This window comes from Electrophorus electricus, chromosome 26 (genome assembly GCF_013358815.1).
Source record: "Electrophorus electricus isolate fEleEle1 chromosome 26, fEleEle1.pri, whole genome shotgun sequence".
NCBI classification, from domain to species: Eukaryota; Metazoa; Chordata; class Actinopteri; order Gymnotiformes; family Gymnotidae; genus Electrophorus; species Electrophorus electricus.
The window spans coordinates 395,001-412,078 of NC_049560.1; the positions used below are offsets into that span (position 1 = coordinate 395,001).

Consider the following 17,078-nt stretch of genomic DNA (forward strand, 5'->3'; position numbering starts at 1 on the left):
GGCTTCAGAGCTGGCGATGGGCAGGCCCAAGCGGTGCCAGGGCTATTGTTGCCCAGCGACAGCGGGCGGAGCCAGGCAGGCTGTTCGGGGCCCCTCTCCTGTGGTGTGACTAACGCAGGGAGACAGTGCCAGAGGAGGCCATGGCTCTGGCCTGCTAGAGGAGCCGGCGTGCACTGTCTGCACTCCATCACGCCTTTGCTGAGGCCTCGCTATCTTCCCACCACACACGCTCACATCAAACCTGCACTGGCAAACCCCCCCAAAAAATGAATGTTCTAAAAAATAAATAAATAAAACCCCCTCTCAGTTACTTTGAGTGTGCGACTGTATGTCTTCATTTTGACTTGAAAAAACTATTTACCTTTCAATTTACTTGAGTGGAAGAAAGATTTCATTCTGTTAGTATATTTCGCGTGGACATACTAGGTGGTAATGACGATGGGTTGTTCTTACACATCTTAAAACTTCCGTGTCTGAAAATACTTCAAATGTCACTGAATATTTATGATTAGCTAAATCTATACTGGTTGGAAGAGCTTTAGAATACCTAAATTTAACTTTAAAACTGTACGAGTACAAGAGAATTTCTTTGTAGATATCAGTTATTAATTATTCATCTTATTTTAACGTGTTCCGTGTTCGTCGGTATGCACGTTCGTGCATCCGAAGCTACGGGTTTAGAACAATGTCGCCATCCAGTGTCTACAGGCCGCAATTACATCAATCTTCAAACGGTAAAGGAAAACTTACAGGTCTTCAGCTTTATAAAGTTCAGTACAAAAGTTAAAAAAAAGAAAACACTTCAAAAGCTTCTTTAAAATCATAAGTAACTGACAAAACATTATACAGGCATTAAATATATGTAAAACAAGTATTTTTCTTCTAATCAAACATAAAAGAGGAGCTTGTGTGCCAGACTCAAATGTCTTGTAGAATAAATCCCTGGTTTCATCATTGTTACACAACAAAGTGGGTGACAGTATCTGTTCATCAGCCTAAGGTCCCACACAGTTCATCCAGTCCTTTCTGGCTAGAGCACTCCCAGCAGCAGAGTCAATATGGGGTCAGCTGTCTTCCAGCGTAAAACACCATAGAATATGCTTGCTCTGAAAATACTTTCAAAAGAAAATACTCAGAAAACAGATGTGCTCACTGCCTGCAAGGAGTCCTAATAACACACGCAGGTATGACACTTAAGCTCTGGCGCTTCCTTCCTGCATTTTGTTTTTCTTTTATACTACAGAGTCCACCGCTAGAAAGCAAACAGCCTCACATTTTGAAGATTTTTAGGTGAAGTGAACAACATTCATGTTCATCTTTTCTCAGTCACCTGTAATACCGTCAATACTTTTAGTACTTCAGAGATCGCACACGTTACATGTCTTTACATGTCTGACTACCACCACTAGTGTGGCATTAGAAATCCTGAGTGGATGATGAAATTTATTTCAACTAATCGGAATTCGATACCCTACAACCATGCGCTGTGGGGCATCTGGGGCAGTAATGCCCATGCGCTGTGGGGCATCTGGGGCAGTAATGCCCATGCGCTGTGGGGCATCTGGGGCAGTAATGCCCATGCGCTGTGGGGCATCTGGGGCAGTAACGCCCATGCGCTGTGGGGCATCTGGGGCAGTAACGCCCATGCGCTGTGGGGCAACTGGGGCAGTAACGCCCATGCGCTGTGGGGCAACTGGGGCAGTAACGCCCATGCGCTGTGGGGCAACTGGGGCAGTAACGCCCATGCGCTGTGGGGCAACTGGGGCAGTAACGCCCATGCGCTGTGGGGCAACTGGGGCAGTAACGCCCATGCCCACCCCCTTCATGGTGAAGGGGTGGATGGTGAGGAAGGAAATGAATGGGGGTTTTGGGAGCCACCTGCCAGCACAGGTGAGTGATGAACTGGGTGGGGGGGCTTCAGGTGGAGATGAAGGATGCTGAAGAAAGAAGTGGGACACAATGACACCATCATTCACAGAATCCAGTCTGACTGCCCAGCACGGCAAGCAGGGTGTGTGTGTGTGTGTGTGTGTGTGTATGTCTGGGTGTGTGTGTGTGTGTGTATGTGTGTGTGTGTGTATGTCTGGGTGTGTGTGTGTGTGTGTGTGTGTGTGTGTATGTCTGGGTGTGTGTGTGTGTGTGTATGTCTGGGTGTGTGTGTGTGTGTATGTCTGGGTGTGTGTGTGTGTGTGTGTGTGTCTGTGTGTGGGTGTGTGGGTGTGTGTGTATGTCTGGGTGTGTGTGTGTGTGTGTGTGTGTATGTTTGGGTGTGTGTGTGTGTGTGTGTGTGTGTGTGTGTGTGTGTGTCTGGGTGTGTGTGTGTGGGTGTGTGTGTGTGTGTGTGTGTGTGTGTGGGTGTGTGTGTGTGTGTATGTCTGGGTGTGTGTGTGTGTGTATGTCTGTGTGTGTGTGTGTGTGTGTGTGTGTGTGTGGGTGTGTGTGTGTGTGTGTGTGTGTGTGTGTGTATGTCTGGGTGTGTGTGTGTGTGTGTGTGTGTGTGTGTGTGTGGGTGTGCATGAATGCTTGCACACATGTGTTTGTCTCCATTCCTCAATGTGCCTTCATTATTCTAACAGTCAAGCTTGCACTGTACTGCTCCTGTGGCTCTATACTGTGTGGGTACTGGGTGAGCTTGGCTTGGGTCTGCCCTCAGCTGGAGCTGGAAGGTGAAGACGCAGACCACACAGACACCTGACAAATTACAGAGGAACACTGGAGGAAGTGTTTCGTTTTCAGCTTCATTTTCAATAAAGCTGATGCCCCACCACACACACGCGCGCACACACACACACACACACACACACGCACGCACGCACACACACACACGCACGCACGCACGCACGCACGCACGTACGCACGCACGCACACACACACACACACACACACACACACACACACTCACACTCACACACACACACACACACACTTTCTCTCTCTCTTGTTCTGCTATCTGAGCCTTCCCTATATCTAATTTTCTGCACTGAAGAGTTAAATGGACGTGGCCTCGTGAAGGAGAGGGTCAACATTTATTTCCGCTGGCTTTAATGAAAAGCACATGGCGCTGTGCTGTATTTCAGCGGCGTGCTCTTATCCACTCTCTCAGCCGGGTTTCTCCCATGCACAAGGAGCCACGCCAGAGGCAGTGCACTGGAGGAAACACACAACCCACTGAACCCAGAGGCAGTGCACTGGAGGAAACACACAACCCACTGAACCCAGAGGCAGTGCACTGGAGGAAACACACAACCCACTGAACCCAGAGGCAGTGCCGAGAGAAGCAGTTTCAGTCACAGCTACACTTCAGCTTTCCTGCTTACCCCTCGTACAACTCCATCATCTGCAATGATCGACTCGCGCAGCAAATCTGAGAGTGAAGGACATCAGAACGAGACCTAATGTTCGCTGGCACTGGGTCAGGGCCCCCGTTAGGGGAGGCGGGGAACGCATGCAGGCAAAAAGAGGCCAAGTGTGTCACTGGAGGAGCCTGACAGGGCCAGGGACCTGGTGAAGGATGCGGCACATCTGACAGAAGCTCTAGGACCATCTGTCAGCCTGACTTCATCACTCATAACCCGCTCACAGTCCCGGCCTCCTGCACGGGCTCATCAAATCTTATTTAAACTCTAACTCTGACCTGGTGAAGGATCACAAGAGAAAAGACTCAAAATGAGATCAAAGTAAAAGGTGAAAAAATGGGATATATGGACTTTAGTGTCTTCTGTGCATGAAGAAGCATCACATTTAGACAAAAGGTTTCATGTCTCACATGTCTCACAACCTGTGCACACAATGGAATAGAAAATTGTGTGTTAAGCTATTTTAAACTGATGTTAAAGATTAGAATGGAAGAATGGCTCATGTCAGCATGACGTACAGTAGGATGGGATGTCTACGTGTGTGTGTGTGTGTGTGTGTGTGTGTGTGTGTGTGTGTGTGTGTGGTGGAGACATGGGGACAGCTGTAGCCCACTGGCCCTGGGAATACAATAATCATGAATATTCAGGCACAGCCTCTGGAAGAAACAGCTGCCAGAGAAGAGTCACATGCAGTAACAGTTGGCTAAGGCCACTTCTTGGGCTTTCTGAAGGGATTGAAGGGAGAGAGCGATGGAAAGAGAAAGAATGAGAGAAGACTCCTATCTTTGTTTTTGAAAAATGGCACTATAAACTATTTAACAAGATGAATAAATATTCTGCATCATGGTTGAGCGTCGCTCATGTACCCACACGACTTTAACTGTAGCTTCTGCGTAGGTTTGTTAGCCATTACTGGCATTTAGGAAAAAATATTTGAGCGCTGCAATATTTGTCCTATTCAAGAAGAGTCCAAGCAACTGTTTCTTCAGTAACAAACCAATACTTATAAATAACTCAAAATGTAACTCTTGACATTTGTACCATGTACCTTCTATAACTGAGAAACAAGTATTTCTTCTTATCTAGAAAAACAAATCATCTTTTATTTGGAGGTTTGGAGGTCAATATGAAATAAAGAGCTACCAGCAAACTAAGGGTTATTTATTTAACTGAAATGTTCAGCAAGTTTTACAATCTGGCTTCAAACAGAAGCACAGCATTGAAATTAAAACAGATCCTAATTAAGTACTTATTTTTGCATATTAACACTGAGAACATGTTGGCAAGATTACTAATAAAATTCAATAATATAATAATTCCTTTTAATTTCCGTTTTATTTCAGAGGCTGCAATAAAGTTTCTAAACTTTTCCTCTGCTCAGTCCAATAAAATGTTTGCCATCACTTTATCTTAACTGAATGTCATCCCTGGTGCTGCTATTCTTCAGGATCAATAAGCTCTAGATGTTTGGACTACATGACCTCCAGAGCGAAACACAGCCTATGTAACATCAACTTGATAAATAATTTCAATACATGTAAAATAACGAATAATCATATCCAATCAACCAACATGTGGCATGAATGTGAAAATGATTCAATGAGAGCATGAAGCCTACGAGAGTCACAAGATGGTCCTTCATGTCTCTGCTGGGGCTGATACTTCCTCCTTGGGATATCTTTTCTGAGCATCTTGTGTCATGCCCCAGGAATGTTCTGCAGGAGGCCTTACAGACCGTTTCCGAATGGGGTTATATAAAGTACGAAAAACCCTTCTCTCTTAAATATTACCATTCTAACGTTCGTCATTTTTCACCGGGGGAATAAAGACAAACTCCCATTTGGCTGACCAGATGTGCCAGCAGCTAGCAACAACTGTCTGTGAAACCTGCCTGTTCTCAGGAGACACAGAGAGATCCCATACGCGTCGTCTGTTCTCAACAACAGGAAAGCAATTGCAGTGTTATATGCTCATCCTGATGCATGTTAAAGAATGAACACGCCTCTGCCTCTGCCCAGAATGGTGAAACTGCACACAGATATGATGGAAACTGTTACATGCTTTTTAATTTCGATTTATATTGCTGCAGAATTAAACCTTTCAAGTGGATGTTTAAAAGATTAACAAGCCTTCTGTAACTAGGCCTAGTGCCAACCAATACTGATTAAAGTCTTAATATACTCCAACTTCCATCTTAGAAAGTGTGAAATCAAAAAGCATCAACTCATGGTGTTTGTTTTTGGGGTTTTTTTAATCAGCATGTAAGCTTTCAATTTTATTTGACAGTTTTTTGCAACAATGTCCCAGTTATCCACACAATATGAATCGATTCTGTTTCAGAAACATCTGTATCTGAGAAGTGATGTGAGGAGAAGCATATGGAATAGATTAATTACCCAATGTATATATAAGTAGAAAAGTATTTATTTGCATGAGTGACCAGGGGCTGGAATTAAAGGACAACCCCCCGCCAAAAAATAGTGGTACAGGGGAGTTCTTCTTTTTTGGAATCCTGATGAAACCAGCAATTTTCACAAGCAAGGAGCTATCGGGTTGCAACACAAAGTGGTTTTGGGGGAATTAAAAATAAATAGGAGTAAAACAGGCAATCTGGAGCTGAGGAAAGTTCTTTTGTTTATGGGCTGCTCAAGAGACCTGAAATGGACCCTCCAAATAAATAAACACAACCGCTACAGGAAGTTCAGCTGCTTTCCCTCAGGTCCAGTTTAGTTTTATTAGCTACAGTCCTGTAGAGACACTAAACAAAGAGTGGTTCCCCTCCTCCCGGTCCACCAGCCTGCACGTACGCCGCCGGACCAGTGAAGGTCATAAAGGTCATAAACGCCCCCTCACTGGAGAGAGTGCGCAGCGCCCAGGTGCCGCTCGAACCCTCACGAGCCCCCACGGCTTCGCCTCGCTGCTTTAATGCCGGTTTTCAAAAGCGGCGGCATGCACTTTCCAGTGTGGAGACGAGAAGGTAGGATGCACAGTGCAAGGGGCACAGGTGTGTCAGTGCACCGGTGTCGTTCGCAGGAGGGCACAGATGGAACAGCTTGCTTGCAGCAGGGGTCCTGCAGAAGGAGCAGGTGAAAAGCTATCCCCCCGCCCCTCTTTTACCGTGTCTACCTGACACCACTCTTTGGAAGCGAGGTGGGGGGGAGCCCTGGCAGCACAGGAAATCAGCCGATGGAGACGAGAGCAGGCATGCCATCTGGCAAAGGTTTCGATGGCAGCAAACTCCACGAAGTTTGGATAGAGGCCGGGCCACAGAGAGGTTACTGATAATGATGTCACACACCTAAATGCGTGAGGCTCTCTCTCTAGAGGGAAAAGGAACATGTCACGTGTATTTCAGAAACAGCAACTTGCATATTAAAACTGTTTTAAAAACAGAAAATATATATAATTAAAGAAGTCAATCTGTGGCCACAACCCTGAAAATAACCTCATTTTATTAAATTTATATCCCACCAATCAAGATCACAGTTACCATCTTCATAAATGAGCTTCATAAATATTTTTTTTTCTCAGTTCTGCCACGTTTTCCCTTCTGCTCCAGTAGGTGGTACCAAATGCCAAAGAGCAAGCTCCTTTCCCTTTACGACGCCGGGAAAGAGGTTGTGAACGGTGAGCCCAACCTGGCAGAGGAATAAGTACGACCCAGCGTCAGCAACGAGGTCACCCACGGCCTTCCAGCTGGAACGGATGCAAACCCATACTGTCATTTACAAGCCTACTTAACCTTCCTACGTCCCATTTTATTGTTCCTCTCGTTTAAGGATCCATTTCCTTCAGTTCACCTGGTTCTCCTCACGCTTCCTCCAGAGCCGCACTGGGCTGGTAAACGTCTGCACAGGGAGGCCCGTTTACATCCAGATTCCCTTCCCTCCCTCTCTGTCTGGGACATCTAATCTGGTCCATTAATGCTCCCAGTCGACCATCAGGGCTGGTCTCCTGCAGCCGGCTCACATTTCAGCCTTCCCCTCAGCGCTGCACCTGTGCCAATACCTGCAGCGCACGCGCAGCGCACTGCAGCTCTCAACCCACGGAGAGTGAACAGAACTCCTCATCGCAGTCTTACTCACTCCTACTTGCAAAAAGAAGCCAGGAGTTATCTCTGTGATTAATCATGGACTGCTTTCAGCAGGGCAAAGTCACTACAGAATAACAGGAACGGACAAACTATTGCTGCGGACAGAAATTTGCCAGGTAAACCGTAAAAGGAGGCTTGATATTTCACAGCTTTCCATATTCTGCACTGAGAAGCAGTAAACATCAAGTGGCATAAATGTCAGTGGTGCGCGCCATGGAGAGTGGAGTGCGCTCGGTCTGGCAGGAGAAGCCCCACATAGCCACTGGAAGGTGGAAACAATTAGGACTGCCTGCCGGATGGCTTACATCTGCAGTGAGGAGCATCCCGGCTGGGCGCACTGATTGCAGAAGGATGCATCCACTTACAAAGGCAGCGGCCTCACCGTCTATGGGACGAGGCCGAGTGTGCAGATTCTGGGAGAAAAAGTCTGATTGCTACCACCGTCTACCTTCACATGAACCATTCAGTGTGAAATGCACATTAGGTGGACCCACTGCTTAACGCATACATATTTTACTGTAGAAAAACCCTGTGTCAGAAAAGACAAACGAGTGCTGGCCAAATAAACGCACGAGCACTTTAAAGTACCCATGTAACATAAAGACGCCCCGAAAAGCTGCCAGCCTATTGGGTCAGCTTGAAGCTCTGGTAAAAGAACTGTTTACACTACCATAAAGTAAATACGAAATTTCATTTATGTTTGTATATTTGTAAATACTCTTTCCATGTATACACCAAATATAAAACTGCAAACAGTGCATTAAATAGATATCATATGTGCGCAATGTCGACATGTACGATTAGAATACATACACAGAGAGATCAGCTCTAGGGACGTTTCATTCTGCACAATCGCCATCATTGCTATTCATATTAAGGAGCCAAGGCCATGAAATAATATCGCACTATGGCCAGCCGGGCCCGTGCCACACGCTGCGCTTATGTGTGCCAGAGTCCTACCAGCTTCCAGCTTTTTTCCCTTTGCCCTCAAGCTCTGCCCAAGCCAGACTGCAGGAGGGCGGCCATCGGGCCCCCTGCTAGGGTCTGCCCCGCCGGCCGCTCCAGACAGAGAGAGGGCCAGTGGGCTCCTGGACACGTCAGGCCTACAGATGTGCCGCCAGCTTTGCCAGGGGTCACCTTGGAGAGGCCTGTGGCAGCCTGTCCCCTGGTTACAGCTGACTCTGCCTTTAATCTGCTCAGTGAGGGGAGAGAGAGCGCGTGGGCAGGTGAGGCCGCCGTGCGTACCGCTCCACCGATCGCACATATAGTGTCACGACCCACAATTTACAACCTGTTTCTGTCACTCGGCCCAACGTATAAACTCTGACATATGGAGGTTCATCACTGTGGTTCTATTTCCCCAAACTAAACCTGTAGGGGGCTGTGTGAAAAATCCCACCCTGTGTGTGTGTGTGTGTGTGTGTGTGTGTGTGTGTGTGTGGCAATGAAGATGCTGGCCTCTGGAGATGCCCGCGCCAGCTGCTAAGTTCCCCAGAGTCAGGAGGTCAGCGGTTCCCTTGTTGCAGGAATGTGTAACACGGCAACAGGCTCTGGAGGGTCACGGTGTGCCCTGCACCGGACAGGCATAAGTAATGGGGTCTCCATGCCAAGCAGGCACCACTCTGAATCAAGTTAATTAGAAGTGGGCAGATTGGGCACGAGAGTTAGCACAAACTAGCGCTTAGTGATTCTACATGTAGCACGTAGAGACTGTGGTTACTAATGTAACATGGTGGGTTCAAATCTGGCTTGGAACAGTGGGGGCGTAAATATTTATGGCTTCCATTTAGCCAAGACGAGTGATCTCTGATGCTATTGTCTCTGTCGCCACGAGCATTTTTGTAGACTTAAATACCTAACTACTACGTGAGTGAGTTTCTCTGATTGGTTTAAAACAGTTATTATCGTAAAGGCACCAGAAAATAGAGTCCCTGTGATCTTACAAAAGTAGGCCAATACCTTCACTTTCTGGCAACAAACAAATGAGTTGGAGTTGTAATTACTGTGTTGCCCTTCTCATTTTTAATCTGATTTTCACGACATCTGTTCTCCCTCTCTCCCTCTCTCTCTCTCTCTCTCTCTGTCTCTCTCTCTCTCTCTCACTCTCTCTCTCACTCTCTCTCTCTCTCTCTCTCTCTCTCTCTCTCTCACACACACACACAAACACTGCCCTCTGTGTGTCCTACCTTTAGTGCCACAACCACCCAACAAATGCACACTAATCATCTGCTAAACTATAATCTCACTTAATATCACCTCCTTTAAACAGATTAAGCGGTAATCTTGATTTTATCTGCGGGAATCATCCACTCATTTGTTTAATTGTCAGATCAGTCAGATCAGTCAGATTGCTTTTCAGATCACTGGGTATCAAAACGCATCAACCAGAAGTGCAGTGGAAATCACTAAAACGCCAGTCCACAGAAACCATTTTAAGATAGGCGCTTGAAGAGCATTTATCAATTAACATGCATTACAGCCATCTTAACAAGACATGCACCAAACAAATGCAGTTCGTATTTCATGCCTTTATGTATGAATTGGCTCTAGGAGTTAAAAGACAGGATTAGCCCCTTCACATTACTGTGGTACCTTAAGCAGGAAGGTGACACAATGCAGGGCTCTACTCAATCAGATGACTATATCTGGATGAATGACACCTGCAAAGCTTGACTGATACCCAACTTTCCCACAGACTTTGTGTTCAGAAGAATAGAGAAGAGACACAGCTTCAGTAAAGGCTGCCAAACAGTCAGACAGACTTCTAAGCAATCTCTCTGACTATCACCCCATGGCGATGGCCCGTAAATGACTAGACTTCATGTTACATCAGCCATGCAGGCCTAGTTTAACGTCTCTAAACTGTGGTCATAAATCAAAAAGCTGAAAGTTTGCAGATCATTTTGTCAGATATCATGGAGCAGGTGAATGTGGCAGAGCTGATGAGGATGGGGAAGAGTTAATAGCACTGGCCAAGATCCAGTGATAGCTGCAAAGCCCCACACTCGCAAACACACACCCACCCCTCCTCCACACACCCACCTCCCCGCCATTGGCGACTGACACCTTTTTTTTGGCAGCAGAGTGGCGGGTGGCTCAAGACCAAGAGGAGAGCTATGAAGAGAAAAAAAAGATCACTTCTCATCACCACCACCCCCAACACTCTCTCTCACACACACATACACACACACACACACACACACACAAATATACTCCTCCAAATACCAGATGGTGTTTTTGGAACCTGTTTCCATTTTTTCCCATGTCTATTAAAAAAAGACAACTCCCAAGGAACACACATTATGCATACTTGCATACAAATCCATACACCTCATTTAAGACACTGAATGCATGGCCACATGTCCAAAGATGAAAATCAAGTGATATATGACAGCAAAACTTTATGAGCAAACAGAGTTGACTGTGGCAGGCAGGCTGAAGAAGAAAAAAAAAGACCAAAAAAAATCCATCCTGTGAGGAAGGAGTGTTGTGGCATTGGATCCATAACTGTCTGAAGACGTTGCCATAGATGGCACAGTCCCATGTCACAACACAACACAGGTCATACCTTATTTAGGCCAGCTTCATATTCTGTATGTCAAAGAGAACAAGGATCTTTGAGAACCTGGAAATCTGATGACATACACAGGAATAATTATGCACCACATAAAGAAAACCCTTAGAATATTGTTTCTGTAAAAGATGGTCAGTCTAGAAGTCACCTCTGTCCTTAAGGCAGACTTTTCTGTAGATCTACCTCATGGGACCATGTCAGCGGTGGTGAACTACAGCTGACTGCAGTCCAAGGATCAGTTACCACAGCAGCGCAGAGCAGAGGCTACACACGTGCCCTTCTTCTGCTCTCTCGAACAGCGGCATTAGAGGGAGCATCTCCACACTCATTGTTCCATACAAGACAAGCGTCAGAGAACGGCAACCGGGCCTGGCCCAAAGAAGCAGCTGGCTTGGCCAATAGCCATGTTTCTCTGGGGAGAGAAATGGTGAGAAGGAGTCGGGGAAGAGCGAGACAGAGGAACAGGGCTAGAGAAAGACGGAAGGGGGTGTCTCCTGCCGAGAGTGGCGCTCCTTCCAGAGTCGTGCCAGGAATAGAAAGGGGTCCTTTTTCTCACACAGCGACCCCTGACCTGCTCCAGACAGCAGGGATTTCACACGCATCTCTTCCACACAATTGATCCCTTCATTCCACAGCATAGACACAGAGTGGGGCTTAGATAGCAGGGAGGGGCCACAGAAAGTAAAAGTGGCACAGGGTGAAAAGGAGACAGAGACAACGAGGATGAGAGATGCCGAAACAAGCGGCCACCGTCTCATTAGACTCGTCGTCTTCTCAGGAGATGATAATATCTTCACACTTAAAGAATCTCTGTTACTGTAACAGAACGGCAGCACTTCATGTGTTTTTGTAATTACTGATGTATGCTGTGCTTGGTACTGTTTAGCTACATTTCTGTTTAACCTACCTTTACAGATCAATCTGAAGGGCAGCACACACTTTATGATTATGAACTATATGAGTCATATATGCTTCTCAAGAGACCTTACATTTACTCATTTTGAATAATTTCAATAATTCCTCCTAATGAGACAAAAAAAAAAAAGAAATCAATAAATTATGCGAAATGCCAGACCAGGTGATCTGGGCAAACAAATACACAACGTCGCTTGGATCATTATGATAAACTTTGTAGTCTAAATGATAGACACCATACATAGGATATTGTATTTACTTACAAATAAATATAACTGTAAAAAATGGGACTTGTTACCCAGAATATTTATATAATGAGGGTCTAATTTCTTTCACTAAAATTACATTTTGCAAAGTATCAAGTTAAAAACATCACCTACATTATTCAAGGAAATATGAAGAGTGTAAAACAATTACACATGAGATCATCTCACCACACATCTGCCATTTCTAGTCATTTGAGATATAAGTGGCTTTTTGTGCCTTTTTATTATTTTAATCCAAACAACAATTCATATTTCATATACAATATTTATAAAATTCTATTTTTATGTTTCTATTATTGTGAATGGTGTGAGAATACACAAATATAACAATATAAAATTGTAGTATGACACCATAGGTCATATATTTGCCATAGGTCATATTCCTGAATTTTTTACATTAAACACTGTGGAGCATTTTTAATAAGGGTTATAAAAAATTCCAGGTAACATCTTGAACGGTCTCCAAATTTTGTCTTCCTTACTTCCTGTTTCTAACACAGAGCCTGATCCAAATCTTCTTTGCCGTTTCTTGTTCATGAGCCAACATCACAGCAATTTGCCAAGTGAGAGCTTCAAGAAACCTAAATTAAATTGCACTGTTATTCCCATATCACATATCATAACATTCATTTATCCGACTACACGTTTGAATGCTCGGAAAATGGAGCCAGCAGTTACAACAGTGAGTTTTTAGAAGTGACAGTACAGTTGCAGGACCCCTAAAGCTCCTCAGCCTCTCTCTGCTCAGATATAAATCACAACACGGGCAGGAATATCCTCAGGCGCTTCTCCAAAAACATTAAACATATGAACGGATATTAGAGCTTCCGCTCAAATCTCGCACAGTGCTTCACAGAGCAAAGATGTGCTGAGAATTAGAAATGTCTCATGATGCAGTATATGTCATCGATGGGGTAATAGAGAATTACCCAAATTACTGTTTAAGAAGTAAACATAGCAATCAATATTATAGCTAAATGGTTTATATTCCTGATATAACAAACCAACTGCCCATAATGTGTTCTGTAATGTTAGTAATGTACCATCACTCATTGACAAATTAATTCCAACTCCACCAGACAAGCAGTGAGTCTCCCCGGGCTCGTAATGTGGTGCACGTTAACAGATTGAATCTCACTGTGAACGAGATCAGCACTCTCACACCACACACACCACACTGTAGAGGTGTGTGGGAGCGAGATGGAGCCGTGGCTCTCTCTGCAGGGCCGGGGCCTGGAAGTCCCTCAGCACAGGACACTGAGAAGGAGCATGTGGCATTCAGGAAGTTCAAGCAGACAATTTTAATCCTCCAATTTCCTCCTCTCTAATCATTTCTCCCTCAGTCCATACCGAAGGCCAAATTAGAAACATCTTCCACTCAACAAGGCAGTAACACACAATAAAATGCCACGCACAGGCAGCCTGCAGTTAAAGAAATACAACATGGGGCAGTAAGTTAAACAGAATTCAACCGTATGACCACTATGCTTGGTATTATGAAAGCATGGTGTTTCTGGTAGAGATGAGTGTCTGATCACTAAAATGTTATTTTGGTGCAACATAGTTGACAAGGCAGTTTGCTAAATGAGCTACATTTCAGTGTGCTAAGTACCCACTATGATTAGTGTGATTAGTTACATTTCTGTGTTTTATTGAAACTACTCATATTGGTATGCAGTTGAGCTGAAGGGCAGTCTGACTAACACTGACTTATCTGGTATCAAAGTTATAAACACTGATAAAATATTTCTCTCAACCACTGATTAACATTCTCAGTGAAAAGTTTATGTATAAGATCTTTTGAAAGTTAAGTAAACGGTGAAATAAACTATGGGTAATTGGTGTTATTAACTGGAAATCACTGTTAAAAACATGACTGCTGTCATACAGAAAACTGACAGACAAAAAGACAAATATCAAATAAAACAAAACTTGGAAACAGAAAGGAGTTTACAGTGAATAATGCATTTCCGGTCAGGGACTCAAATGAATGTTCATAAGTAATTCAAGCTCAACTTCAGTACTGCTGTGAAAAGGTCCTAATTTAAGGGAACTCAAAGAAAATTAGGAGTGTATTGCAACCACCATTTTGTTTGAAGAATTAAACAGAACCTTTTCAGTAACCATTTGGTCACTAGTTTAACCAAAACTAGATTGACCTAAATCTACAATGCTGTTGACACACCCTGGTGAATTAGACTGCTCTCTAGTTGTTGTATGTCACACCATTATTTTGACCTTCTCACACACAAATCAACAGAACAGATGCCTTTACAAATATTCACACACACACACACACCAACACACACACACCTCTGCCTCCAAGGGGAGTCTGCTCAGTGACAAGATTATATATGCAGCACTTGTATGAAAGATAAAATCTCATTAGCCCCTTAAGTGGTGCAGGATCCAATCATAGCCTGCACTAGAACATGGACAGCATTCCTACTGCAAACAACACCAGCCCCTCCGTGTTTTAAAAAGCACCTCAGGAGGACGGCGGGGGTTCATTACAATGGCTAATTCCACACGAGGTCTATATGCTCTTTAACACAGGCAAACACTCAGCACATGCATGTATGACTCTATATATATTATGTATACATTATATGTGACATTATATGTGGCATTTAGAATTATGCACACACCACTAATCATAGCTTAGATAAGCAATACATATTTATTTAGCTATTAAAGAAATTAAATTATATTTGTACAGGTAGAGAGCTTGAATATAAAGCTAAATTAAAATTAGGGTATGATAGCCCATTCATAAAGGTTTAAAATAGTAAATAAACCTGTCTAGTTTAGTATAATAGCTAACTACAGCTGCTCTGAGCTTGAAATGTGAGACATCCTGATGTGTTAAAGGCAAAGATATAGTAAACGTTAGAAAGACAGGGCAAGCCAAATTCATTGGAATTAAGTGAAAATGGTCAAATGGTCCATTCATTTTACAATTCTTACAACCTTTAAATTTGAACAAAATAAAGAAAGTAGCATAAATACATTTTGCACCCAAACACATGCACACACAAATATACATACATACTTAAAAATAATAAACTAACAATAATCAACACACTGGATGTAAATCCACAGAAATGAGGAAAATGAAAAAAGTCCACAGAAATAATTCACATCACATGAAACTTTCATTTGCGTAAAGGTCTAAATATTTCATGATAAATGATTAAATGAAAAACACTTTATTAGCCCTAATAACAGTGGAATAGAACTAATGTAAATTTGAACTTTGACTGAAAAACTTCTAAAATATTTAACCTGAAAATATTTATTTTATTAACAAGTTAAACAGGATAACTCCATCAAAGTCAAAGTATTTTGAAACCAATATTCCATTTAACAATTATCTGTGTAATCCCTTTCCCTGCAATTAAATCTTAACGACTGACATATACTATGAAGAGATTACTTAAAAACAAGTGATAATGAAAGAATGCTGTCAAATGTATAAAAATATCCACAATTTCATTTAAAATCTAATTAAATATAAGTTACACGCCATGGTTATTAGATGCCACACAAAAGTGTCCTCGCAAAAGGCAGAAAACAACTAAACAACATCTGATTTCTCTTTAAATGTAAACTCTGAAAAATGCATTTTATCAAGCGCTTGATGTTTGTGGTGTAGCAGAAAAATAATTATTATTACACTTTGCCATCTCACTTATCCAAAGAAGTGACAAACAGAATTTAGTCCAGGAAAGGTATGTTACAGTGTTAAAGACATGTAATACTCTATACTCAACTCTGTACTCAAGTTATAAAATCACACATTAAAGTTAAGGAGATGATGGAACGAATGTCATCTCATTGGTTCTCCAAGTAATTATCGCTATGTAAAAGTATATTCACTGCTGACTATTTTTGTTAGACAGTAAAAAAAGAAATAAAAGGAATAACATCCAACTATCTTAAAAGACCACAGTACCTATACTAGTTGTTATGGAAACAACTCGCCTTATCGCGAGTCCACGCACACTCTTGTTCCCACACTGCCAACATCCTGCCCGGGCCCCAGTCACGGCACTGTGGGCCACTACGGCGCAGCATTCCTGCTCCACAAAGAACTCCACCAGCGCACCAACCCTTCCGCCCAGACACCACCGTCTAACATTTCCGATTCCCTAATCCGGACACTCTAGAAGTTTCTCTTAGAAGCTGTAAAAAACCAACAAGCACAGCACTGCAGTTTCTTCTTCCTGTTCCCTTGCTAACTTCCCACACAAACTCATGTTCCGGAGCTAGTGGCGTGGATCAGTCTGACAGGAGTTTCACTGTGAGCAGTGGGGAGTCTCGAGCTCAGTTCTGTAGTTCATGTCCCTCTATGAGAGGGATAATATAGCTATTGTTTCCAGGCAACACAATCTTTTTATTGAAACTGGACACAAAAAAGGTCCTAGCCACCAGACTGGCATTTACAAAAATATAATAATCATAATGATAATAATTATTTTAGCAATCAAGGCAATGATCAAATGAATGGTATTGAAGCTGAGTTAGCGAATCATCCCCTAATGAACACAGGACAGCAGTCTTTGTAAAGCCCTTTAAGGAAATTCTGACTAAGCTCATTTGTATCTGCCAGTAACAACAGTCTATTGTCCATCTGTAGCCATCCGCATCCCACCGCACAATCTACTAAACGCTACTCTTCTTCTTCTTCTATTTTCTCCTCTCTTCATCTCTGCTGGAGCGACGGCGATGTCAAAGGTTGGCGGGCCCCTCTGCCCACAACAAGCACGTTAATCTGCCCGGCTCTTCCAAAAGCACTTTGGGGGCTCTTTTTCCCTCCCCTTTCGCGCTTTAATTGCAGCAGCGGAGTGTCATCGCTGAGAAGGAGCGCCCCA

At 43.6% G+C, this 17,078-nt stretch overlaps 1 protein-coding gene across 6 annotated transcripts in view; it reads right to left on the reverse strand.

The window, feature by feature from the left end:
- nfia (nuclear factor I/A) overlaps nt 1–17,078 on the reverse strand; it is a 154,276-nt gene that overhangs the window by 135,599 nt on the left and 1,599 nt on the right. The window lies entirely within an intron of this gene.